Below are 27,625 nucleotides of genomic sequence, written 5' to 3'. Positions count from 1 at the left end.
TAAACCTATCATTTCTCCTGGGCTACCTGTCTGCCTGGTTTTCGTTCTTATCTCTTCAGTTAACAGACTTCCCCAAATCCTGCATTTCCTTTTTGAAAAGTAATTTATTATACCTCCACCCCACAAATTAAACTCCTAGAATGGGCAAACATTGAAATAGACGTTGCACAGAAGACAACAGACATATTCCAAATAAGCACACAAAAAATATGTGAAAATGAAAATCCTAATAACTGCACAATATCAGAATGGCTGAACAGAAAAGACAGACAAGGCCAAGTTCTAATAAATCACTGAGCATCAGAATAATAAATTGCCAGGAAGAATGGAAAAGAGTTCAGTATCTCTGGAAACTTTTGGCAATGTTTTTTATAAAACCTGCCTCATAATCTAGACATTTTGTTTCTAGGAATTCACCTAAAGGAAATATATTTCCAAACAAAAAATCCACACACAAATAGCCCCAGCCCATATCTTAATAACAGCCACAAAGTAGAAATGTTCTAACTGCAGATTAATAAAGGGTTAAATAGGTTATGAAATACCCATTTAGCTGAAAGCTGTTCAGATTGGGCATGGCGCTACATCTGTAATCCTAGCACACAGGAGATGGAGACAGAATGTTCAGGGTTCAAGGCCAGCCTTAACTACATATCTAGCTCAAAACCAGTGTGGCCTACATGAGATCCTACTGAGAAAGACAGAGAAACAAGAGACACAGCAACTGGAGGGCGAAAGAAGCTAAACTGCTGAACTGATATTACTATCATAGAAGAAAGCAGAAATGTCTTAGTTAATGTTTCTATTGCTGTAATAAATATCAAGACCAAAAGCAACTTGGGAGGGTATTTTAACTTGTTTCACAGTCCATCACCAGGAGAAGCCAAGGCAGAAACTTGGGGCAGGAACCTAGAGGCAGGAACTGAAGCAGAAGCCATGGAGGAGTGCTGCTTATTAGCTTGCTCCTCCTGGCTTGCTGTTTGCTTTCTTTGCACCCCAGGACCACCTGTCCTGGGATGGCACTGCCCACAGTGGGGTGGACCCTTCTACATCAATCAGTCATCAAGAAAATAGGATTGCCTACAGGCCAGTCTGACGGTAGTGTTTTCTCAAATGAGGATTTCCTCTTCGAAGATGACTCTAGCTTGTGTCAAGTTGGCAAAAACTAACCTGAACGATGACTTTCAAAATACACAGCTGATGGCAGGTACACACAGTAAGCTTTATCTGGGGAATCCAGGAAGTGGATCAGGGCAGCCTGGCAGAGGAGCTGACCTGGAGTGACCTGGAGAGGTGTGAGGAATGTCCTTGCCTTGATTCTGACGCTAATCCAACTGCTTGAATCAGCTCCTCAGAACTTTGTCCTGCCCACCAACTACCACCAGATCCAACCAGATCTTTTTCTAACCCCATGTTCAGAGACATCATCTTGGTCACTTGACATTACCAGTGATCACACACACACACACACACACACACACACACACACACACACACACACACACACAGAGAGAGAGAGAGAGAGAGAGAGAGAGAGAGAGAGAGAGAGAGAGAGAGAGAGAGAGAGGACTCTCCTTTGTCCCTGAAGAGTACATCTTTCTCCAATCTGTCAGGACACCACTGGGATACACTTAGTCAGCACTCATCAAACCTCACATAGAAATGGCTGTACTGGGAACATGTAAGTCATGCTTCAATAACCTGTGATCTTAGAAAGTTACACAGCACTCTATCTTCTAATTCTGACTCTCTCTTTGTCATCTGCTGAACAGGTTGGAAACAAGAAGTTGCCAGACACTAGAAGCTGTGATGTCTTCCTCTCTCCACCTGCTCAGATGCAAAAAAGAAACAGTTCCTACCAACCATCCCTTCCCCACCACCCAAAGTCTGAGGCTTCCACTCCTTACACTTACTTCCAGTTCTTTTTGGCAAGTAACAGAGAGCCTGGAGAGATGGCTCAGTGGTTAAGAACGCAGACTGCTCTTCCAGAGGACTCGGGTTTGATTCCCAGCACCCACGTGGTAGCTAACAACTGTCTGCAACTCCAGTTCCAGGGTATTTGACACCCTCTTCTGGCGTCCACGGACACTGGGCTTACACATGGTGCATAGGCACACACTCAGGAAAAACACTCAGATTCATAAAACAAAGATAAATAAATCTTGAAAGGAAGAAAAAAGAGAGAGAAAGAAAGTAACAGGCAATGTCTAGATGTAGTGTCTGCCCTTCATTAAAGTCATAGGGATGATGTTAACATAGCACTTCTCCAAAGAGGAGAATCTTCAAATAACTGTAATTGTTTACTTTCTAGTACCTTCTGCAACTCTCAAAAGAGAGCAAAAGAAAAGACCATGATTTATTTACTCCATCACTAAGAATACTCCTAACCTCAAGGCCTTTGAACCTGTTTTTTGGGTTGGTTGGTTTGGCTTAGTTTGGTGTGTTTTTTTTTCTTTTTTTTTTTTTTTTTGTTGTTCTTATTTTTTGTTTTGTTGTTGTTTGGTTGGTTTGGTTAGTTTGGTTTGGTTTTGGTCTGGTAGCTTCCAGAAATCTCTGACTTGCTTTCTCCCATTGTTCTTGGGTCCTTATTAAAATGCCACCTTCTTGGGTAGGCTTTCTCACCCTCTCCCATGAAAGTCCCATGCCCTTCGACATAGCTCATATTCTGATTTATTTCCTCTTTAATATTTATTGTCACCTAATACCATGCATTCTCTTCATTTGTTCCATTTATTGTTTCTCTTCCCTCACTGGAGTATTTATTCACTATTAGGTTGTTCTAGTCTCTGTTAATATACCAGACATACCTAATACATGCATCAATTAAATAAGTGAACTAATGGCCCCTGGCCTTAAAGAACTAGTAACAGGGGTCACATCTCTAATAGGGAATTTACCCCTGTATAGACAATTTTCATAATGCAATATCATGTGCAAACATCTGAAACGATCACTTTACCATTAAAATCTCTGTAATCACCAAAGTCTACCTTGATATTTAACTGTTTTCTTACCCCTCAGTTAGTGACTTCTTTATGTCACTAAGCCAAAATAGTACTGATAGCAAAGCTGCTTAATTAGCTGAAGGCACTGGGTCAGGGTGCATGGACCCACAAAGGTCCAGTGAGTCCTAGTATTACAACAGAACACAGCAGTTGTCATCAGCCCTCTAGATTAAGGGCATGCCTAGTGCCATGCATGCAGTCAAGAGCCTGGCCGGGCCTGGACAACCTAATTCCAAACGTACTCCCTTAACTACTCAAAAAGATGTGGCAAATAACATTTTTGCAGCTGAACCAAATGTGCAGTCACGAGTACATGTGAAACAGCCTGCACAGGACCTGTGCTCAGACATCTGGTCTCTACTCTGTAGCACTGCTTTGAGGCAGTCACAACTGGCAAAAGTGTGAATACTGTCAGCAGGTTTTGAAGGATATAGGCTAGCCCCACTTGCAATAGAAGAGTGTTCGATGATGAAGGAGGAGAATGCCCTGCAGTGTGGCCACTGGCCCCAAAACAACCAATGCCAGCCAGCAGGCCTTCCCTACTAGAACAAGCTGAAATCTCTTTAACTGTGAGCCAAAATAAATCCCACCCTCTTTAGTTTGCTTTCAGTCACGAATCTGGTTCCAGCAATGAGAAAAGTAAGTGATAAAGAAACTTAAGAGTTACTCAGAAACCAGGCACAGCAGTGCATGCTTTTAATCCCAGCACTTGGGAGGCAGAAGCAGGTGGGTCTCGGTGAGTTTGAGGCCAGCTTGATCTACGCAGTGAATTCCAGGACAACCAGAACTACACAGTGAGAGCTTATCTTTATCAAACAAAAACAAAACAAACAAACAACAACAAAAAGAGAGTTATATGGGGAGGTGTGTTCTGAGAACAGTTTGAGAAGATACAAAAAGAAAGTGTTGCCCATTGTTTCCTAGAACCTGGGAGAATTTCTTGTAGTCCATGGGGGCAAGAGAGCTGGCACCTGCCCATCTCTACTGCTGTCCTCAGGAAGCTAGATGGTATCTTCAAAGGGCTATGATGCTCCAGACACAGTCTAACTTAAGCAAGCATGGCATCCTGGCACCCAGTTCACAGATGCCAATACACACCACAACACACAAATACCTTTCTTTGACTTTTATTTCAAGTCTACTGTTCAAATTTCTCTTGTGATTTCTTCCTCAGTTCCTTCAGGCTGAGGCTGAGCATTTGAGCTCTTCAGAGAATGACATTAGAGCAAATAAATTCAGAGCTGTACCATTACAGTATTTTTAAAAAAACTCGGTATGCTCAAGGGAAGATGTGCACTCCCGATGATTTCAGATATCTAATCTCTCTCTAAGATAAGCAGGTATAGTAGGCTGTATAACAGGTCTCCAAAGCATCTATGTCTTAATCCTTGGAACCTGGGGAAAGATGCCTAATAGGATAAGAAGACTTAATATATATAATTAAGCTATAAATCTTGAGATGGGGGAATTTTTTCTGGGATCTCTGGTGGCTTACCACTATCACAAAAATCCTTATAAAGGAATAGAAGCCAGGCCATGCCTATAATCCCAGTACTTGAGAGGTGGAGGCAGGCGATCCAGAGGTTAAAAGTCATCTTGAGCTACACAAATCTGATGCTGGCTTGAAGTTATGTGAGATCCTGTCTCAAAACAGCATAAAAGAGGGGGACGAGCCACAATGTAGTTAGAGAAGAAATGTGACAAAGAAATTAAAGTCAGGGAGAAAAAGAGAATGCCTAAATGACAAAAGAAGTCTGAAAATTTGAACTGTGTAGACGGTGGAAAGGGCCTCAAGCCCAGAGATGAAGGGACCCTGAGAAGCTAGAAAGGCATGGAAGAGCAGTCTCATCTGAAACTTCTAGAAGGAACACATGTCCCCTGACACCTGATTGCAGTTAGAACTTCTGTCCTGCAAGATAGTAATAACATTATATTGTTCAAACCCACTAAGTTGTGGCAATTTGTTACGACAATGACAGAAAGCCTCTTAGATGCCCATAGACAGAAAAGTAGCCCAAGCAGATAACTTACTTAGATGTGGTCCTTTTTGTTCTTTATAGCTTTCAGGACTCCCTGGGTATTCACTTATCAATTTCCAAGTAGTTGTGACAATACAATTAGGAGCTTAATGATGGTCAGGTGTTTTATTCTGAGTTTTAGCATCATCTTGTTTAATCTCCAAATAAACAGAATCCCAAACAGACTAGTAAATGGGCTTTTCATTTTCCTTAGTTCAGAGTGGCCTCAAACTCTCTGTAGCTTGAGGATGACCCTGAACTTCTGATCATCCTGCTTGCTGAGATTATGAGCCCAGTTTAAGCAGTGCTGGGAATCAAACCCAAGGCATCCTGTATGGGAGGTAAATACTCTACCAAATGTGCTACAACCCAGCTCCTGTGAATGATACAAAACCATCACACAATAAAAGATGTTAGGAAGGCTGGTACTTACTGAGTACTGTATCTACCTTCTACGTCTCCAGAGCCCAGCAAAGGAAAAGAACTGTTCTAATGTCATGGACAATGAAACTGAGCTTAAGCCAAGGAGAGATTGAGTCACATGACCAAAGTAGGAAGTACGTATCTATGCAAGAATTTGAATATCATGTCAATCCGACTTCAAAAATCTAAGTATTTCCTAATCAGAGCACTTTGATTTTTTTTTAAGTACCCAGGGTCACAAACTCCCTACATATCCAAAAGATGACCTTGAACCTCTTGCCTCCACCTCCCAAAAACTGTGGTTACAGTGAACACTACCACACCCAGTTTACAAGGTGCTGGAGATCAAACCCAGAACTTTGTGCATGCTAGGCAAACACTCTACTGAGTTACATGCTAAGTCCTAGAATTCTGATTGTATCTGACAGTTATTCACAGGGTTTTGCAAAACTACACCCATCTCCATAGGCACACACCCATCTCCATAGGCACATTCATCCCATCCCAGCTCCTTTTACCCTCACCAGCATGAGGTTTCATTATTTGTCCCCAAGCTGCCCATAGGAAGAATCTAAGCCCTCATAGTCCATCTTGAAAGCAGGTTAACAAATATAAACATCATGTCTGTACATGCAAGAAACACATAACAATTCTCACCAAGGAAACCCAAACAAGTAGAAGCAACCCAAGTTCAAGTGAGCAGTCTACAGTTTGTTCTACTATACACAAATTTTGCCCCAAAACAAAGCACAGAATCTTGGAGCTGGGAAAGTCCTTACTTAGTGGCCCAGTTTGCTTTATATTGCTATGATAAAAACCATGACCAAAACTAACTTAGGATGGAAAGGGTTTATTTCATCTTACAATTCCAGGTCACACTCCTGGAGTCACAGAGGGAAGTCAGGGCAGGAACTCAAGGAACCTGGGGTCAGGAAGTAAAGCAAAGTCTGTGGAGGAACACTGCTTACTGGCTTGCTTTCTATGGCTTACTCAGTCACCTTCTATGCAAGCCAGAACCATCTGCCCAGACATGGCACCATCCACAGTTGCCTAGGCCCTCCAACATCAATCATTAATCAAGAAGATGCTCTACAGACATACCTATAGGCCAGTCTGACGGAGGCAATTCTCCAATTGAGGTTCCTTCTTCCCAGGTGACTCTAGCTTGTGTCAAATTGACAAAGATTAAGCAGTACCGCAGTTGTCTGGTCTGATTTTCCATCCCACACACAAGAGCACACTCTTTGTAACCTACAAGGTACTATATTTTCTGGGGCAGTCTAATTTTTAGAAAGTTATTCCCAGTAACCACCATAAATCTACTTGTTTAAGTCAAGAACCACTGAGCACCCTCTATCTCTTCAGCCAGACAGCACAGCTTACTGGATCTTTCCTGTTCCCAGCTGAACATCCAAGCTTCTCCATTTGCCTTGTGTAATAAGCCTTTGCAGGTTGCTTCTTCCAGAAGAGCCAACATCTGGGATTTCACTGCAGAAAGCTTGGAGTCTAGAACATAGCACATGTCAACTCTAGCACTGTGGAGCCAGGATGGAGTCAATGACACCACAACCTCCCTTGGCCAATATTTCTGGCAAGATGGTTTAAAACTGAGTATTTTTAGTAGAGTGGACCAGTCGGTCCACATAAATGCTTTTAAACTTGGTTCTTCACCATTCTATATTTTAATTTCCTAGAAGTAAATGATAGAAATTTGCATTTGTTTGGAATGCTGTTTCACTTTCTATACTCCACACAATTACAGCCTGTCTAGACATTCATTTATTTATTGAGTGTTACTACATGCCAAGCACAGATCCCAAGACACCACAGACTGAGGGAGCCATGTAGAAGCCCTGCCAGTGTGGAGAGAACTTTGACGGGCTTCTATCAACCCCACTGTCAGCTCCAAGTCTGAAATTTATGTCTTTACTACCAAACCGGAATATTTCACACTGAAGAGGAATTAGTTCAACATTCAACTTCCAGTATGTTTGTAACAGTTATTTAGGAATGACCTGGAAATGACCTCTCATTCATTTTCTGCAATATGATTTTCTCTAAAATGAATAATTGTGGTCTTAATATAAAGTAACCTCCAATTACATTCTTCCGAAAAGATCATTTAATAATACTATATTTAGTTAGCTTTTTTAAAATTTAAGCCTGTTTTTAGGGGGTCTAGAGATGGCATGGTGCTTAAGGGAGCTTACTGCTCTTCCAGATGACCTGAGTCTGGTTCCCTACACCCACACCAAATGACTCCACCTCCAGGGGACTGTACAACCTCTTCATGCTGCCAAGGCATATGCAGTCAGACTTACACACACACACATACACAGACACACATAGACACAGACACACACACAGACACACACAGACACACACACACACACACACACACACACGGAGAGACAGGGACATAGACAGAAACACAGACACAGAGAGAGCCAGAGGAACTCTGATTGAGACTTACTCAAGACAGAGAGAGGCCAGGAGAGATCAGCACACAGTCTAAACTGGTCTATACTGGTATTACTGATCACCGTAGAAATTGGAGACACATACACATGAAAACAAACGGAAATAGTACATAGTTTGACAGGTAGAAATATTGCTAGAGTTAGCCTCTGTTACAGTACATTTGTCTTTAAGACTAGTAATTCTCAACTCTGGCTATCCATTAGTACATTATGTGGTCATAAACAGACAAACAAACAAAAAACTCACTAATGCCAAGTCTCTGGACTTGCACAATCTGAATTAAGGGCAGATTTCTTCCAAAAAAGCCTTCTCATGGGCCAGTGAGATGGCTCAGTGGGTGAATGCACTTGCTTTAAAGCCTGATGACATTGATGACATGAGCTCAGCCCCCAGGACCCACATGGCAGAAGGAGAGAATGCACTCTCCCAAACTGTATGTAAGCTTGGGTGCTATGGGATGTTCTCTGTGTTATAAATGTATTGCTGTGATTGGCTGATAAATAAAACGCTGATTGGCCAGTAGCTCGGCAGGAAGTATAGGATAGGCAGGACGAAGAGAGAGGAGAATTCTGGGGAGTGGAAGGCTGAGGCAGAGAGACGCTGCCAGCTGCCGCCATAAGAAGATGTTAAGATACCTATAAGCCATGAGCTACGTGGCAACTTACAGATGAATAGAAATGGGTTAATTTAAGATATTAGATATAGATAGCAAGAAGCCTGAGCCATTAGGCCAAACAGTTTAAATAATACAAGCATCTGTGTGTTTATTTGAGTCTGAGTGGCTGCCGGCCCGGGCAGGACTGAAGATAGCTCCAGCTACGCTTGGGGGCTGGAACTTGAGGTGGTAGGCTTGCATGGCAAATGCCTTTGCCCACTGGGCTTTCTCACTGGCCAACTACAATACTTTCAATAAAGCATTTTCTCCATAAATGGGAAGACTGGGCATGTAATAGCCATGAGAGTTTAAAGTATGATAGACTGAAGTGTGAGGCTCAGTGGGGCAGCTAATGACCCTGCAGCACCTTGTCACCTCTATTTAATAAACCTGTTAGGAGAAGCCCCTTTCTGGTAAAGCTGTTCAGAGGTGCTTATGTGTCTTTCCTGGGTCCTTACTGGGAACAGGTAGAACTGGTACTTCACAGGGGTGACCCCCTCTAGAGGAGGTCAGGACCAGAGTAGAGCAGCAATGCAGGTGCAGTGGTAGGAGAGGGTAGGAGTTAGTGTCACCTGAGAAGCTCCTATGTGCACAGATCCTGGGGTCCAGCAGGTGGAAGCAGCTCTGGCCTTTTGTATTAATTCAAGATGTCACAGATACAGAACTATTGGGACAGAATAAAGCAAACTGCAAAATGGCAACAGCAGATAATGGTAAGGATGTCAGGGGAGCGTGGCACTGTCGCTGCCCCTGAGGACAACTAGGAAACTTCAAGGCAGCTTTTATGAAACTAAATCTTCATTTACCATGTAAGTCCTAAAAATCTTTCTTCTAAATACTTCCCCAGAAAAACAGAAAAAAATTAAAAACCTCAGTCATTCAAAACATTGTACATAAATGTAACATTTTCAGCCATAATCACCAAAACTTGTACACAACCCAATGCCTTTAAGCTTTGGTGGATAAGCAACTTAGTACCCCCATAAAATGGACATTACTAGTCAATGAAGAGAAGCCACTACCTCATCAAGAATTAATCTGGGAGGCAGAAGAAGCCAAATTCACATAGGACTGCACACTGTATTATTCTACTGATAGGACTGAATTTAAAAAAAGCCTTATGTTTTCATTCATTAATTTCAAAATATCAGGTTTTTAAGTTATAGTCTCTGGTCCATTTTGAATTGATTTTGTTCAAATGAGAGGTATGGATCTAATTTCATTCTTCTGCAGGTGGATATCCAGTTTTGACAGTACCAGTTTATTTTTAAATTGGGTTGTTTTTTCAGTGCATGCTTTTGAGACATTTATCAAATGTTATGTAGCCATAACTGTATGGGTTTATTTCTAGACCCTTTATTGTGTCTCAGTGGTCTACATGTCTATGTGTGTGCTTGTATCATGGTGCCTTTCTTTGACACTATGGCTCTGTAATATGGTGTCTTTGTCACTATGGCTCTGTAATATAATTTGAGGTCAAGTACTATGATATTTGCAGCAGTGATCTTTCTGCTTAGAATTGCTTCGGCTATTTGTGATCTTTTAGGAATTAAAGGATTGGCTTTTATAGCTCTGTAAAGAATGTTATTGGAATTTTAACTGGAGTTGGATTGAATCTGGGCATATACCCAAAGCACTCTAAATCTCACTACAGAGATACTTGTATATCCTTGTTTATTGATATTATGTTTACAAGAGCATGGAAGTAGAGTCAGCCTATATGTCCATCAACAGATGAATAGATAATAAAAACATTGTGTGTGTATATGTATATATACATATATAGGTGTGTATATATATATATATATATATATATATATATATATTAGAGTTTTATTTAGTCATAAAAATGAAATTATAAAATTTAATGGAAAATGGATCTGGAAATTATTAAGTAAAGTAGCACAGACTAGAAAAGACAAAAACAGCATCTTCACTCCCATATACAGATCCCAGCTCTTAATTTTTACAAGTATGTATATGTGGATATGAGGGTATGTAGAGGTCATGAAGCTAGGAAGGCGTCTTAGTTAGAGTTACTACTGCTGTGATGAAATACCATGACTAAAAGCAACCTGGGGAGGAAAGGGTTTCTTTTACTCACAGTCCATCATCAAAAGAAGTGAGGACAGGAACTCAAACAGGGCAAGAATCTGGAGGCAGGAGCTGATGCAGAAGCCATGGAGGGGTCCTGCTTACTGGCTTGCTCCTCATGGCTTGCTCAGCTTGCTTTCTTATAGAACCCAGGACCACTAGCCCAGTCAGTCACTAATTGAGAAAATGCCCTACAGGTCTGCCTACAGCCCAGTCTTCTAGAGGCATTTTCTCAGTTAAGGCTCCCTCCTCTCTGATGACTCTATCTTATAACAAGTTGACATAAAACTAGGCAGTACAAAAGGGGACCATGAAAGTGGGAAAAATAGGTTTTAAGGACGTGGGAGAGGGTAAACAGAGCATTCATGACATAAAAGCCAAAAGGGAACTTCTGGGGGTGGAAGAGTACAAAAGAGAGCAGTGGGTGGGGAAAGATGAGAAGGCGGGTCAGTAAATACAAACTATTCATGAAATTAAAAACCATAATGAATCTATTCTTTTGTATAATTAATAAACAAATGAAAAACAGACCATTCCTCCTCTATTCTCACACTCATCACACAACCTCTGTGGCTCAACATGTGTAGGGCACTCTCCCACCAGCAAGTGAGCAAGCAATTCTGCAGCAGCCACCAGCTGGGGGCCTCCTGATTGAATGATAGCCTAGCACTACTGAACTGGAGGTAGCATAAGATCCAACAGAATCAGGGTTTAGCCCCCAAGACTGTCCTGCCCCAAACTTCAGGAGCCAGTCCCAAGACCTAATCGACAGACAAACTGGGTTCCCCCAATTTTCTCCTCAGCATTTATTAATCTGCTACAGCAGCTCTCAGAATTCAAGTTTACTAGTTTATGATGAGGGATGTAGATGGAGAGATGCAAGGTGGAGCTATGCGGAAGCCTCATGAAGTGCTTGTACTCTGTGGGAGCACCACCCTCTAGGAACACACATGCACTCCACTATCTGGAAGCTCTAGGAGCCCTGTCCTATTGGGTTTTATGCAGATTTTATTGCATCATCATGATTGAAGTCTGGACAACCATGTAGATACATGATTGGATAAAAGGGGTATAATCAAACGCTGACAGGCAAAGGGGGAAACTTAGAAGGCCTTCTGTTCAGATTCCACGGGGATTCTCTGCAACATTTATTCCCCAAGGCATGGGACAGACCTACTTGGAAATAGGAGTCTTACAATCAGACTGGGCTGGAGTTTCCTTACAGCGAGCTCTGAGACAGGAGTGCGGAGAAGATTATAGTCTGCCTTGTAATTTCTATGGCCTGCACTGGGGAGGGAGTTCCTAGTCCTAAGGATATGAGCAAAACAAAGATATGCATCTGACCATGCAAGTATCCTTTGAAAGGCAAAATAGACCAGAAAACAGGTTAACCGATACCCCCAGTACAAGAGGCTGACTGCGAGGCAGCATTGGGGAAATTTCCAAGCTATTTCTCTCTATCTTTATCATGGTGGTGGTTACACCACTATAGGCCCTTGTCAACATCCATCACATTATGCAAGAGTACTCCATGCAAACGATCCTTCAGTATATTTGATATTTTTACAGAAACTCCATGGGGAGAACCCCCACTTTTAGAGGGAGCTGGTTGATACCGCGACGCAGATGCAAACAGCAGAAAGTGAAGTTGTTTGCTTCAATTTCATGATATCATCAAATCAGTCGAAAAGCTTTCCTACAGTCATTGGCGGCCTCTTCAGCATCGAATCTACACCATTCAAACAACAGCCTTGAGAATCATGTGCAGCATGTAAAGCGCCCCATTTTGTGGAATGAAGTAAATATTTCAACAACTCTCAGTAAAATACTGCTCTCCTCACAGCAAAATGTGACTGATTATGCAACATGATGAGAACTGAAAAAAAGGAAATGGCTGGTAATTCTGGGAGAAAAAAAGAAAAGATGAGAAGACTCCTAAGAGCCACTGGCTATATACCCAATATAACTGTCTTGAAAACAAGGAAAAGTCTGTAAGGCAGGGAGTGGCAGGGCCAATGGCCCCATGCCAACAGCACTCATACCCATGGGCTTGGCAGAAATGCATACACGCCCCCCTCCCCGCCCCAGAATCTAGTCAACCTGGGCTCAGCCAACTCCAGTCAAGAGATAAGGATGTGCCACCAATGAGAGAGTGACTGCAACATTCACAACAGAAGGCAAGCAGTGTGGGCTAGCCTGGCCTGTGCAGTCAAATGTACAAATGTGCTCCACGTTTGCCCATTTCTACCTTTAAAAAAATGGGAGTATGTATAATGCGTATGTATACAGTATGTATGTGTATGTGATTGTATACGTTTCTACGTATGACTTCGGGTGCAAACATGTCACGGCACATGTATGGCAGTCAGAGAACAATCTTGATGCTGGTTTTACCTTTGCACCTTGTTGGAGGCTAAGTCTGTCCTTGATCCTCACTGCCTACGTGAGGCTGGCGAGCTGGTGAGCTTTCAGAGCTTTCTCCCCTTCCCATCTGGCTGTAAGTACACTTGGATCACAGATGCTCTGTGTGGGTTCTAGAGATGCACATTCAGGTCCGCACACTTGTACATCATTTTACACACTGAGCCATCTCCCTAGTTCCTCCTCACCCCACCTTTATTAACCTCTGGCTTTACTCAATTCTAATATTACCACCCCAATCTACATTTAAAATAAAATTCAATTTCAGCATGAGTTTGATCCAAGTTCAACTCTGGGAGATAACTGAAAACATTACTAATGTTAACAGTACCATAAAGTCAGGAGGTAGTGGTATAGGCCTTTAATCCCAGCACTCAGGTGGTAGAGGCTGGGGATCTCTGAGTTCATGGCCAGCCTGGTCTATAGAGTGAGTTCCATGACAGCCAGGGCTACACAAAGAAACCCTGTCTTGAAAAACCAACCAAACAAACAAACAAACATACAAACAAATAAACAGTACCACAAAGCATAGTTGTCTGTTAACGGGTATCTTGATGAAAATTCAGTTCACTGGACCAACACAAGAGCAAAGGGAATCCACACGTGCTGCACACAGGCATCACTGAAAGTGTGGACGGCTAAAGTTGCCTTCCCGTGGCCATCAGACCCACCATAAGAACTGCACTGTGGCCTCTACTTCTCAATTTTAAATTTTTCAACAAGTCCCTCAAACCATAAAATTCAGAACATGTTTTCCATCCTCTTTCAAGTAAAATATGTTGATCTCTTCAGGGGTACCTTTTAGTAGAAAAATGTTTTCCATCAAATCTAATAAGAGTTCATCAAGCCCGAGGCCTTATCTGCATTGAATTAGCACTGTCTCTTTGGAGCCCTGTTTCACAGGAGCCATGGAATAGGAATTCCTAATTCTACACAGGAGAACAATCAAATCGACCACATAGATTCCATCGGATGCTATTTATCATGATTCTTCAGGGAATATAGGTTGTAAAAATTGATTTTGAACATCCATTTAGGTGTAATATTAGCAAGAGAGATCTTTTGACACCTCAGGTCTGTACACACTTGCTCCTCCAAATTCTTCAAAATGTCAAATGTTTGGGGTCATTTCTTCCAGCACCATTTACAACTGGTCACTTTAAGAATCCTGCCCCTAAGACAAGGATGGTAGCAAAGGCCTATAACCTTAGTACTGGGAAGGCAGGAAAATGGTGTCAATTCAAGCCCAGCCACAGGTATATAGTGAGGCCCTGTTTCAAGAAGATAAAATCATTTACCACCCCATCAACAGGACAAATAGCACATTGGGCCATGTTTATTCTTCTTTCTAACCATCCTATCATATTTAACAGCAATATGAACTACCTGTCTTTCAAGTGCTCTTTCATACTTGTTTTATGTAAGATGGTGTCAGATGGCTGGGGATTTCACTTAGCATTAGAAAACCCTGTCAGCATGTAGAAGATCATGCAATCTATTCCCAGCACTGAAAAAACTAAATAAACACAATAAAAAAATGAATCTGAAAAGACGGTATCACACCTAAAATTTGCTTACTTTCTGCTTTTATGAAATGACCAAAATTGCTTTTACTTGGCTTAAGAGAGGCTACCAGCTCTCCTCCCATTTGTCTTCAGATCATTACCTCCTAATGCCTTCACTTCCCCTCACCCCCACTCAGCCCCACAGGTCTCCTCCTCAGCCTCTGGGCCTGTGTTCTAGCTGTTCCACTCACCAGGAAGTCCCTATGCTTCGGTCTCTCACTTCCTTCTCGGAGTTTAGACCTTGCCTCAAAACTCATTTCCTCAGAAGCCAAAGTCCTTTCTCATCTCCCAAGTGGCCTTTCTAGACTGCTTTCCCTGCTCAGGCTGTTTGTCTCCTTAAGTTTGAGAATGCTGGTCTACTGGCAGCATCTACTCCACAGCCCATGACACAATGGTTACCCCAAATAAACTTACCACTCAGTCAGTGAGGGGAAAGAGACAGGGAAAGGATTAGTGTCTCCACTGCCCACACAATAAAATTGATGCCCACTACATTTTCTCACTGACCTACATTTACAATAGGAGCAACTATAGCAACAAAGCGTTTCTGACACCACACTGAGGGCTGTTTCCACTACTTTAAGCAAAGCCTAAAGAATATTGGAGCTCCTGCTTTGAGTCACATTCCAGCTTTTCCTGAAGGTTCGATTTCAACATGATGAATTTCAGGATGATCTTATCTCAGCAATTCCCATGCCTGGATCAAGTGCCCAACTTCTATTTACTTATTTATTATTTTCTTAACATAAAATGTCCATTGACCTTTTATCTCAGCAGCTTGCTTGGCCATGAATATATATTAAATACATAAAAAGAGACCTTAAAGAACCATTATGCCACTAAGCAAATGTTTGTATCTATCTACGAGAAAGTCAGAAGTGATGTTTAGGAAAATGCATTTGGCCTTGTAGATTGAGTTTTAAGTATCTCTCTTCTATCATTCCTAAGTACTTACTGTTGACATAAAAGATAAACTCAATACGGTGTTTTACCAAAAGAATCATTGCAATGTTTACACATTTTTGCAGTTAACTGAAGACATATGCTTATCTAGACAAATACCTCATATCTAGATAAATGGAGAAAAAGTAAGTTCATTTAGGCTGCTATCTGAGGCTTCCACGGGATTGGAGATTAACCCACGAACTGTGTTAATGTTCAAAATACTGGATATTGCTGAATTGCATGTCCAGTGTAGATGCAAGGAATTCAAAGGAAGAACACAACTTCCACCCTCAGCTGTAACACGCCAAAGTTCTGTAACTAAATTGTGAAACAGATTTAAAGCCCCAATAAACTACAGTGATAAAGACCTGGGGTGGAGAATGGTTCCTGCTGCTATGAGCACTTACTCCCATTTCAAATGTCTCATGCTAAACTGAATTTCTACAGTGACTACATTAGCTCTAGTGCTGCTGCCTCTAGCCTGCTACTTTAGTGGCTGCCTTAGAGAACTATAAAGAGAACTTCTACTGCTCACCATGATGGATGCAGTCCCGTATCTTTCTATCAGTTTCACAAACCACAAGACCATCCCAAGTATTTCAACTTGTGGACCTTAAGTCTGCAGTCACAAGTAAAAGCACCTCATGATAGTACAGTCATATTTCCTACATCCAAAAGAAAAGATGACATCTGCCTCCACAAAAATGAGCCTTCTGATTTTCCCTGGAAAGAGGTTCAAGGGACCAAGCAAAATGGGCATGCCCTTAAGCGTTTGATCAGTTTCTTAGCTTATCACTACACAGTTATCAGGGGAGAGTTGTGAACTATCCTTTAACCATGTTCCTCTACCAAAGTGAGGAAAAATTATCATATTTTCGCAGTCAAATGAAAGGGGGGGGAAGAGTTAGATTTTCACGGACCTAGAACACAGTACTACCTCCGAAATGGAGACGCTTGCCAGAATGCCTTAGACCTACAGTGCAAGCCTGCAGACTGTACTCCTCATACCCAGAACATATCAAACTCCTGAAAAAACAAAAGCCATTCAAAATACAAAGTTAACAATGGGGATTCTTTTCTTTAATTATTTTTAGTTATTTATTATGATTGTGTGTCTATGATGTGTGTGAGTTCACATGTGGATGATTTTTATTTGTTTATTATTATGTGTTTATGATGTTTGTGATCTCCCATGTGAAAGTCGCAGGACAACCTTTCAGGAGCTGGTCTTTCCTTCTGCCCTGAGTTCCAGACTTTGAACTAGGACAACAGGCTCACCCAATGGGTGCTTTTTACCTGCTGAGCCATTTTGTCAGAATGTAAGTATGCAGCCAACAAAGGACCAAGACAGTCAGAGAAGCTTCTCAACACTTTTATTTGTCATTCTTTGGGTTTTGTTGTTGTTCCATTTTGTTGTGCTTTAAGACAGTAGGCCAGGCAATGTCAACTTCACACAGCTGAGGATAACTTTGAACTTCTGCTTTTCCTGTCCCTACTTCCCATGCACTGGGATTGCAGAGCAACTTGAACATTTTTAATAAGGCATGCTCAGCATTTGCTTTTATAATCAGCACTTAGAATATGCTACTGCTCAAGTCTGCTAAATACCTGGGCAGTGAACCATTTATATGTCCTTTTTAGGTTCTAGTTTCTACATTCTAGAATATAAGTCTAAGTCAGTGGTTCTCAATCTATGGGTCTCGACCCCTTTGGCAAACCTCTAAATCTCTAAAAATTATTTACATTATGATTCATAACAGTAGCAAAGTTACAGTTATGAAGTAGCAATGAAAATAATTTTATGGGGGGGGCGGTCACCACAACATGAGAACCTAAAGGGCTGCAGCATTAGGAAGGTTAAGGACCACTGGTCTACGTGATATTATTTCTCTCAACTATAAAAAAAAAACAGAAGAGTCTAACTACCTAAGGGTATTTGTATTTTATGAGAATAACACCAGGGCTCTTCCAAAGTTAGAGACTATTGAAAGAAACTAATTTCAAGACAATTACTGTTTCAAGACGATTACTGTTAATTAAAATATATATACACACTTTCTTCCTAATAGTACAAAACCACCATTTCTATTGTGGTGGTATGGGGGCAAAAGGCAATGCCTTATTGGAATCACTGGATCCAGCAATATTCAAGCAATAAATTTTATGGTACTTGGTCACGCTCACATCCCAGAGACCTTTATGATAACATTCAAGTCAATCCATCTGATTGAGTTAATAATTAGTTTAAATATATTACAAATCAGTGTTGCACATAAATCATTCCTGGTACATGGCAATACAACCGACTGTGACACACTTTGCTGATAATATTTTGCAATTCCAATTATTTACTACTCTAATTGGATTTTACCACCCTAATTAAAAATATGAAAAAACTCATGTAATAGGAAGCCGGGTATGCCAGCTCATACCTGTAATCCCAACACTCCGGAAACTAAGGGAGAAGGACTACCAAAAGTTTGAAGTTAGCCTGGGGTAAAGAGTGAAGCAATCCTAAATCAGCTTGAGGTGAAGAAGAGACTGTCTCAAAAAAACAAGCAAGCAACAAATCAGGATTCTTAAATAAGGTCTACTTTTGCAAACCAGATTTAAACATGAAGGAAGTTGTCTCCTAGGAATCAGAAAGCTCTGGAAAAGACTTATGAGAGGTTCAGTCAGATCTCAGGTGACTTCTGCTATTTTGAGGCTTCTGGTATGTTACAAAATAAATAAATGTCAAAAAAAAAACAAGAAAGCCACGAATGCTTAAATGTAACACCAAAATATAGCCGTGCTAAAGAGATGTCACCTAGCCCGCCCAGAAAATGAAGGGCCAGATGTTTTTAAAGAAGTGAAGATGGAGCCCCAATCTGAGATGCACAGTGTAGACTATTTCCTATCGAGATACACAAGATCAGAATTCTCAAAAGCATGCTGTATTCCAACAGAGCCAGGACACAAAACCATCTACATGCTCATTGGGAAATAACAGAAATAGGCAACTGATTTTCGAGGCTGTTTCCAGGGTCCTATATCCTGGGTAAGACTCTGAAGTATTCTTAGTGAGCTGGTGTATGGATGGGGCCACTCAGAACCAATAACAGGAAAGTATAAACATGTGATACAAAACATCACCAGGTACTTACTCACGATCTTTCATTTGCAGATCTTCCTCCCCACCCCCACCCTCACCCCCCGAATCAAATACAAAAGATAGTAATTAAGCAATAACCAGACTATCTCAACACAAAATGTAATAGAGTTGGAAATAAGCTAATGATTCATGAGTTTGGATGGTAAGAAAAGGGACCAGAGTGGATGAGTGGATAGATGGAGGGAATGGGGTAGCAGCACACTGTTTCTTAGCATGACTTGTAAATCATGCTCCTCTTCCCACTGAGGTAGTTCAAAGACCCCTGGTGAACGCCTGAGAGAACAGATGGTCCAACTGTGTATACACTATGGTTTCCTATAACACACAATAAAGTTCCATTTACAAATTAGGCACAGTAAGAGTTTTTTTAAGCTAATAATAATAAAATAGAATGTTTAACATATTATAGTAAGTTCTTTAAAATTCATGAATTTTTTACTTTTGAAATTTTCCACTTAATATATTTAGAGCAAGATTGACCAAGGAATAACTGAGACATCAGAAAGGAAAATCATAGATAAGAGGGGCAGCTACAGGAAGAGCCCACCAAGCTCAGCTCAGAAGGTATCTTTGAAGGCACAAGGTATTTGAAATATATAGCCAGGACTGACAGCCACTGGGACATTAGAGCAAGGACCAGGGTGGGAAAGGGCTAAGTGAGAGGACATCCAGTCACCCAGATTTGAATGAATGCAAGGAGGCTGAGCGGGTATGTTCTGGAAAAAACCTGGCAGAAAACTAAGAAGAGCAGAAATCCAGAGCTAGGTCCTGTTGTTTGTTGCTCACAACAGAGAAAAGCAAAAATGCTCTGTGGATAAAAAAGATATTCCAATGATGGGAGCTTTCACAAACAAAATCCAGTGTTCTTGACACTACACTGTGTGAGAATGCCTCCCTTTATATTACATGTCTGCACTTAAATATTCTAAACAAGGACCTACTGAGGGCATCCTAAGGAGCACCCTCCTCACTCAGAGAAAACCCCTGGAGCACTCCCAGCAGCAACAGTGGTACAGCTGAGAGCTTATTAGAAACGCTAATCTCTGAGCACATCTCAGATCTACTAAATCAGAACTGAATAACTCAGCATAACTAAAATGCACTAAAATGGGAGAAACAGCACTTGCAGGATGGGGTGTGCCCTACCTCCCAACTCAACTGCTTGACCCCTCAACATCAGCTTCTACCACACCTGTGATCATTCTGGATCACTGGGCTTCTCAAAATCCATCTAAGATAACTCTCTGGCCCGTGACCTTCATTTCAGGTATATATCCCCTCACCTTGTTTAGATCTTTCTTCACTCACCTTCTGTGATGGTTTGAATGAAAATGGCCCCACAGGCTCATAGGAAGTGGCATTATTTTAAAGAATTAGGATTTGTGGCCTTGTTAGAGTGGGTGTAACCTTATTAGAGGAAGTGTATCACTGGGAGTGAGCTTTGACGTCTCAAAAGCTCAAGCCAGGCCCAGTGTCACTCTTTCTTCCTGACAATCTGGATGTAGAAATCCTGCCTTGCCTGTGTGCCCTCATGCTTCCCACCATGATAGTAACAGACTAAACCTCTGAAACAGTAAGCCAGCCCCAACTAAATACTTTCCTTTATAAGAGTTGTCATAGTCACGGTATCTCTTCACAGCAATAAAACCCTAACTAAGACACCTTCTCTATGAAGATTTCCTTCATCAACCACTTGCAATTGAGAAGTTTTTCCAGATATTCCCCTTTCTTTGCCTTTGATTTATTTTCTCCCTTCTCTGATGAATTTGCCTCTTCTTTCCTTCCTTCTTCCCTCCATCCCTCTGTCCCTTTTTTCCTTACTTTCATTCCAACATCTCATGTAGCTCAGGCTGGCCTTAAACTCCTGATCCTCTTGGGTTCACTTCCCAAGAGCTTAAACTGCAGGAATGCACCACATCCCAGCTTCCTTTCCCTATTTCCTATCTTTAGTGCTTACCATCATCTGGCACACTTTTGTTTCCTGTCTAATTAACTATAGCAGGCTCCTTGATACACTGAAAAATGTGGATACAATTAATTATACCTCCTCTTACCAAGAGATGAAACTTATATCTCCATTTCTTAAAGCTTAGATTAACACTCTGACTTGCTTGGACCTATGGGATGTTTGCAAACAAACCACAAAAGGGATGTCTGCAAACAAAACACAAACAGAAATCTGAAAAGGATTTGCACACTTGGGTAGCAATCACTAGACACATGAGAAAAGCCACCCTAGGTTAGCCAGGCCCCCAGACCCACTAAATGCAAAGGAATCTACCAACTAACTCACAGTCCCAAAATAAATAGGGATTGTGATTTTAAGCCAAGGAGCTGTGAGCAATTTATTCTAAAGCAAGAAGATAAACTGCACCTACGAGTATAAAAGGTCCCAAGTGCAATGCTAGTGTACTCTGCTTGGGATGCCTGCAGCAAAGTGTGGATATTCTAAAACATTTTCAAGGAATGGAGGACAGAATGAAAGCAAAGGGGAAAACTCAAAGCAAAATCAGTGTACGCTGGCAAGAGATGGCCTCCATACTCTAGGGGCTAGAGTGGTCAAAAAAAATCTTTCAAGGTTCAATACTGCCTTTATTTTTTTTTTCAGTGTTTGCTTGAACAAAATAAAATTTTGCCTATTGTAATGAAAGAGTATGGGGCACACATTCCCACATGCAATATGTCAACTTACAAAACAAAACAAAAAATGTTAAACCTCACAGTATTTAGCTTGCCTAAGACAGCAAGCCACGTGACCTCTGGAGTATTTTCCACATTATGAAGCACTTATCCCCCACAGAGCCCCCCCATGTTAAGTTACTGCAGTTTTTAGCAGATTGGGAATCGGTAAACCAAATCCCTGCACATTGCTTCAGCTCTGTCTTGCCAAAGAAGAAAAATCTGCTGCTTTGGACTCCATTCAACAGTTGGAGACTCAGGCCATCGCATTTTACATCTAGGATGCTCCCTACTGTGTCTACATCACATAAATCAGGGAATGCAAGATCCCACATGCTGTGAGAGCAGTTCTCCAAGCAGGAGAGCATAGCACCCCTTGGAAAGGGACCATAAACTGAAGTGGATTCTGCAGCAGAGGGTGTCACAACTCTGACAGCACAGTAAGGTCCCTGGGAAATCACACTCAGGAGCTGTGGGCAAGAAGCAAGACTGTCCTGCCCTCTATTCAATAGTCTTTCTTTTGAGCTGACGTGTTATGATATTGCAGAGTGGCCTTGAATTCCCAGGCTCTCATGACCCTCTGGCCTCAGCCTTCCAAGTAAATGGCACTACAAGAACAACATTTTTTAAATTAATAAAATTTTTATTTGATAGGGGAAAATAAAAGATAACCTATAACACATTAAATATTGGCCTTCCCAAAAGGGAAGAGGAAATCCCTGAACTTCTGAACCGGTTGACAGCTACATTTGAACTCACACTCCAAATCTCAGTATAGTTAAGACGGTGGAAAAGCAACGTAGAGCAACGGAGCTCCAGGGTCTCCCAGGCTCCTTTCAGGAAGTACGAATCTCCTCTAAACAAGGGAATCACATGACCACATATGTGCAAAGACCTACTCATCCGTCTCCTGCTTTTCTGGTTTGGGAAGCACATAGTTATTAACGTAGATCACTTAGGACTGGCTCTAAAATCGCAGGGGTTCTTGTAGCGATTCTTTTTTGTCCTTCCATGGCACATCTTAGCCTAAATTGTGTACAAGACTAAAAAGAAAACTATTAAGATTGGGCTTTTGTATTAATCATGATGAAACAGTTTCTACTGCAACAACAAATGACCCAAGAAACTAAGCAGTTGACAGTTGAAATAGTTTATCTCCAGCTTGTGTCATGCCCACTGTGCGCTTGCTCTTCGTGAGACCCCCCTCAAGAACCCAGACTAATGAAGCATCCACCACCTGGAGGTCTGCCAGACACTCAGGCAGATGACCATCACCGGGAGTCACCCACTGACTGTTAATAAAGGGACAGGTGTCACTTCTGTTCACATTTCATTTGCCAACTGAAGTCACTTGTGCACATGGAACTCTAGAAATCAATAAACTCTCACACCATGGGTAACAATGACTTTGGTGGTCTTTATGACTCCCTGACTTATCATCTATCCATTTCAGAATACATTTCTGAGGCCATTTTAACTTCTGAGCACCCTTCTAGGTGTCATATGGCATTTGAAGATGGACCAGACAGAAACCCTGGTTTTAAAGAAGTTACTGGCTAGACCAGACCTCTGGAGGATGAGGCAGGAGGGTCACAAGTTCAAATTCTTCCATGGCTACAGAGTGAGTTCAAGGCCAGCTTGGGCTACTGAATGAGTCCCTATCTCAAAATAAAAAATACAAAAACATCTGGTACAGCTCAATGATAGTACGCTAGCCTAGATGGACAAGGCCTTGGGTTCATTACCCAGCACTACTGTACACACACACACACACACACACACACACACACACACACACAAACAGGGAAGGAAAAATGACAAACAGAAAGAAAGAAAACAAGAAAGATAACCTGCATGTGTGATAAAAATGTTAAATGTCAATTTAAAAAAGCAAGGTTTGATAACAGTTTAAACACAGGAGGTTTTAGCCACAGATAATTTTATCCATGGAAGTAGCCCTTGCAAGCAGGCAGGATCTGAGCCTCACAGGGTTCAGACACTGAAAACGGACATGGCAGTCCATGTGCAAAGAAGGAAAAAATAGGGTGAATGACATTTTGAACTCTGAATGGACAGGAGAGGAGGAAGGCATCAACTCTGACTGGGAGAGGAAGAGACAGTTGGTCGGGGTAAGGCTTACAAAAGTCTGAACCAAGTGAGAGTCTTGGTACTGAGATCCATCACATCAGAGGAAGAAATCGCTCTACTCTTCAATCACACATCCCATGGGAAAACTCATTCCCATCTCTCTTTCATGGAACCCAGTTCTATCTGCCTGAGCCTGAAGGCCTAGTCATTTGAGGCCTTGGATCTGACATCCCCGGGGAGGTCAAATGGGCAGACCCATCTCAGTTGAGAGATTGGCATCTGGCCATGTCACTCAACCAAGAGAATGTTCTTTCTGTAATTACAGGGAGTTAACTCCAATGAATGTTTGTGCTATTTGTCCTAAGTTTGTTTCCTCTCTCCCAGGCTATTTAAGAAGCCACTCCTTATGGTCTAAGCTACAGGGCTAATTTATGTTGTTTGTTCTGGAGTCTGCAATCTAAACCTCCCTCTTGTGCAGATTTAACTTCAGAGTTTTGGCCCTTCAAAACAACCAATCCTAGTTGGCCCTGCCCTATGTCTATGGCCATCACAAGATCTCACTGCTTATCTTTCAGTGAACTTCAGGGACCTTAGAATATGCTGGATCTGCTTCTGTTTGCCATTCCACTGTTTCTGCACCAATAGTGGTCTGCCTATGACCCAAAACTGTTTTCTTATTACCAGCCTGCTCTTTCTTGGGAAGGCTCTACGCTGGTTTGCACTGTCCTAACAGACACTGCCATTTTCAGGACAATTATCACAGCTAGCAGGCTCTCAGGACTCACTGAGATTCATGGAGAAGCAAGCCTGTTCCCAGGGTGAACTGGGACTTGGCTCTGGTGACTTGGATACTGTCATACTTATTTTGTCACACAAATAGTGTTCCCAAGAATCAAAAATTAGAAAAAAAAAATGACCCCGAGGACAACGCCAAGGTCAGAAACAGTAAGAGATAAATATTGGGCTATTTTCCAGGAAGCCTGAGTTTTAAAGTCCCATTTCACTGATTTTTACTCCACCCCTTTATCAAACATATTATGCCCTGACCAGCCTTCCTCGTGGGCTGGGCTACAGACATTTTTATAAATTTTCTCTAGTGTTCAGATTTATTTTGCATACTATGTCTGTAAATGTTTTAGGATTCGACCAATATAATGACTGTTTTATGGAGTGAGACACCATGCAGCATGCTGTAAAGTGGAGTCATAATTGGGTCCTCCATGAGAGGGAAACCAAGGAATTAAAACTCAACTGTACTAAATCCCCAAAGAGAAGCAAAATAGGGATGGATTAGTCGAAAAGGTCACAGTAATTTTGCCTATATATTATTTTTAGCTATATTTCTAGAGTGGATAAAGAGGTGACTTTGAGATGACATGGAATTTCCAGAGCAACGGAGAGGTGGGCATTCCGAGTATAAAGACAGGTACAGACGCAGGAAAGTGTGGAGCACATCTAGGGATCGATGCTCAGTTTGGCTTTCTTACAAGGCAGAGTAGGAAGGACAAATGGCACAACTATTTCAAGACAAGTGGGGAAGAAATCATTAAAAGCTTGTCTTGACCTATCAGATACCACAGCTACTGGGGACTTCAGAATAAAAAAGTATTAGCAGCCATCTCAAGCTCCACCACAGCTTACTCATTAGGTTTGGTCCACTTACACCAGCTGGCCGCTTCCTTGGGTTATTCCATGTGTGATCTCCTCTGCCTGGACCCCACCTCACTGCAGGCAGCCTTGTGGATAGCTCCCTCCTAACATTCGGGTACTTAATTCACCATTTCCTCTTGAGAGAACCTCTCTGGCCAGCTATCCCAAAGATGTTCACTTTTTAAATCTACTAATGCATTTTGCCTTCTAACAGTACCTGCAAGTTACTTTACTTATGTCACGAGAGTTTACAGTTTGCCTCCTCCCAGTCTCATATAAACTTAACATGAACAAGCAGATGTGACAGGGTTATGTCTACTAGAATGGCTGACAAATAGGTACTGGTGAATTGTCCTCACAATCTTATCGATACATGCCATCTAGCACACAATTCACTCATACAAGTATACTGTCCTTGTTGGGGGGTTTTGTTGTTGTTTGTCAACTTAGACATACCTAGGAAGAAAAAGGAATCTTAATTGAGAAAATGCCTTCACCAGATTGGCCTGTAAGCAAGTCTGTAGGGCATTTTCTTGGTTAATGGTTGATGTAGAAGTGCCTTGCCAACAGTGGGTAGTGTGGCCCTTCAGCAGGTGGTCCTGAGTTGTACAAGAAAGTGGGCTGAGCAAGCCATAAGAAGTAGGCCAGTAAGCAGTGTTCCTCTGTGGCTTCTGCTTCAATTCCTAACTCCAGGTTCCTGCTGTGACTTCCCTCAGTAGTAGAGTGACCTGAGAGCTGTATTGAAGTCTTCGCTCACCAAGTTGCTTCGAACCACTGGGTTTTATCACAGCAGTAGATATGAGACATACACTACCTAGTGGTTTTATCCAGAGATATTGAAAATGAGAATCAATGGTGTCAAATGACTATAAATCCCATCACTTGGGAGGTAAAGTCAGGAGGATAAGGAGTTCAGGATCATCCTTGTGTTACACAGTGTTTGAGGTCAGTCCGGGATATGTGACCCTCTCTCAGCAAATAGAAAGAGGACACAGCAATCAATTAGAAGACATTTTGATTAGTATTCCTCATCAACTTTTCCCTTCTGCTTTAACAGATTTGTAAATGTGAATTTTGCATAAACAGAATAGTATGATTGACTCATTTAACATAGCATTTTCAAGGTTCCTGTAACAAATCCTAAGTAGTCTACAATTTTTTTCTTAGAAAGCATTGAAATTTACTCTCATCCCCAACACACACGTGCACATGTACATACACACACACACACACACACACACACACACACACACGTGAGAGAGAGTTTAGTGAAGCTAGAACAGTCCCAGTGATAAAGGATAAAAGATAGAAATTGACTGGGTAGTTTAGATTAAGAAGACGCCAAAACTCACTTCTTACAAAGCCGTAGAAAATGGCCATGTAGCTCTGTTAATTCCATCCAATTTTCTTAGTCCTTACTCCAAAAAGTGTAACTTTTTCTTCTTTTCCATCTGTCTTTCAGATACTGGTCACTAGCAAGGCGTGTTTTTTCTAGCCCTTCAGGCTTTCTTCCTTTCTCGGAAGCCATCCCCCTGCACTACATAGGCACTCGCTGCAGCATGGCTGCTTGCTGACCTCCACTGCTGAACACGCCAGCTCAGCTCAAAAGCCAGGAATGGCTTCCTCTCTTCTTCCTCTCCAGATCCTACTCCCAATCCCCCTCAACACACACTCTACAACTGCCAAAGTTTACAGCTTGCCTGCCCTGCTGTTTTCTCCCAAACTCTAATAAAAATCGCTCTTGAGGTTCCCCTGAGTCCACTTTTAAATTCTCTTATTAACGAGACTAAACCCAAAGAGGGGACCTTAATTTCCTCAGCAATGCATGGTGCCCGAAGAAGGGCCCCCTTAAACCTTCCAGTAACACCAGCATAAGCAGTCAGTACCCTTCTAATTTTGCAGCTATGGATATTTGCCTACAATGTTAAAAGCTCTGGGATTAGCTCCCCCTCCCTGTACTCTAAGTAGTGTGCATGACCAAGCTTTATTTTGGTTGAGAAACTTCAATTAGAGAAAACAAGACACAAGCCTGGGAATATCAATATGGAGAAAATGTTATATTTTTACAGCTGTACCAGTGTCTCAGTATAGAAAACCAAATCTTTTATGCACGAATATTATTACAAAAAAAAATCAGCCCCACCATTAAGTTTTTCCTTAAAGAGCTTTGAAACTGATGGTTATCACCACCCTCACCACTAACACACACACACACACACACACACACACACACACACACACACACACTGAGAGAAAGAAAGAAGGGGGAGTGTGTGTGTGTGTGTGTGTGTGTGAGAGAGAGAGAGAGAGAGAGAGAGAGAGAGAGAGAGAGAGAGAGAGAGAGAGAGAGAGAAAGAAAGACTGGAACACTGGGAAAATCATGGAAAGACTTGCTTTAATAAAACTGAGTTTGAGTTTCGATGCTGGCATGGTATCCAAAATACAAT

General features: G+C 41.7%; 1 protein-coding gene across 3 annotated transcripts in view; it reads right to left on the bottom strand.

Annotated features, from left to right (window-relative positions):
* Nucleotides 1-27,625, bottom strand: part of Pcsk5 (proprotein convertase subtilisin/kexin type 5) — a 434,973-nt gene that overhangs the window by 395,640 nt on the left and 11,708 nt on the right. The gene's annotated exons all lie outside the window — the stretch shown is intronic.

This window comes from Peromyscus eremicus, chromosome 1, assembly GCF_949786415.1.
Source record: "Peromyscus eremicus chromosome 1, PerEre_H2_v1, whole genome shotgun sequence".
Classification (NCBI taxonomy): Eukaryota; Metazoa; Chordata; class Mammalia; order Rodentia; family Cricetidae; genus Peromyscus; species Peromyscus eremicus.
The sequence above is the reverse complement of the archived record's forward strand: the minus strand, read 5'-3'. Positions and strand labels throughout refer to the sequence as shown.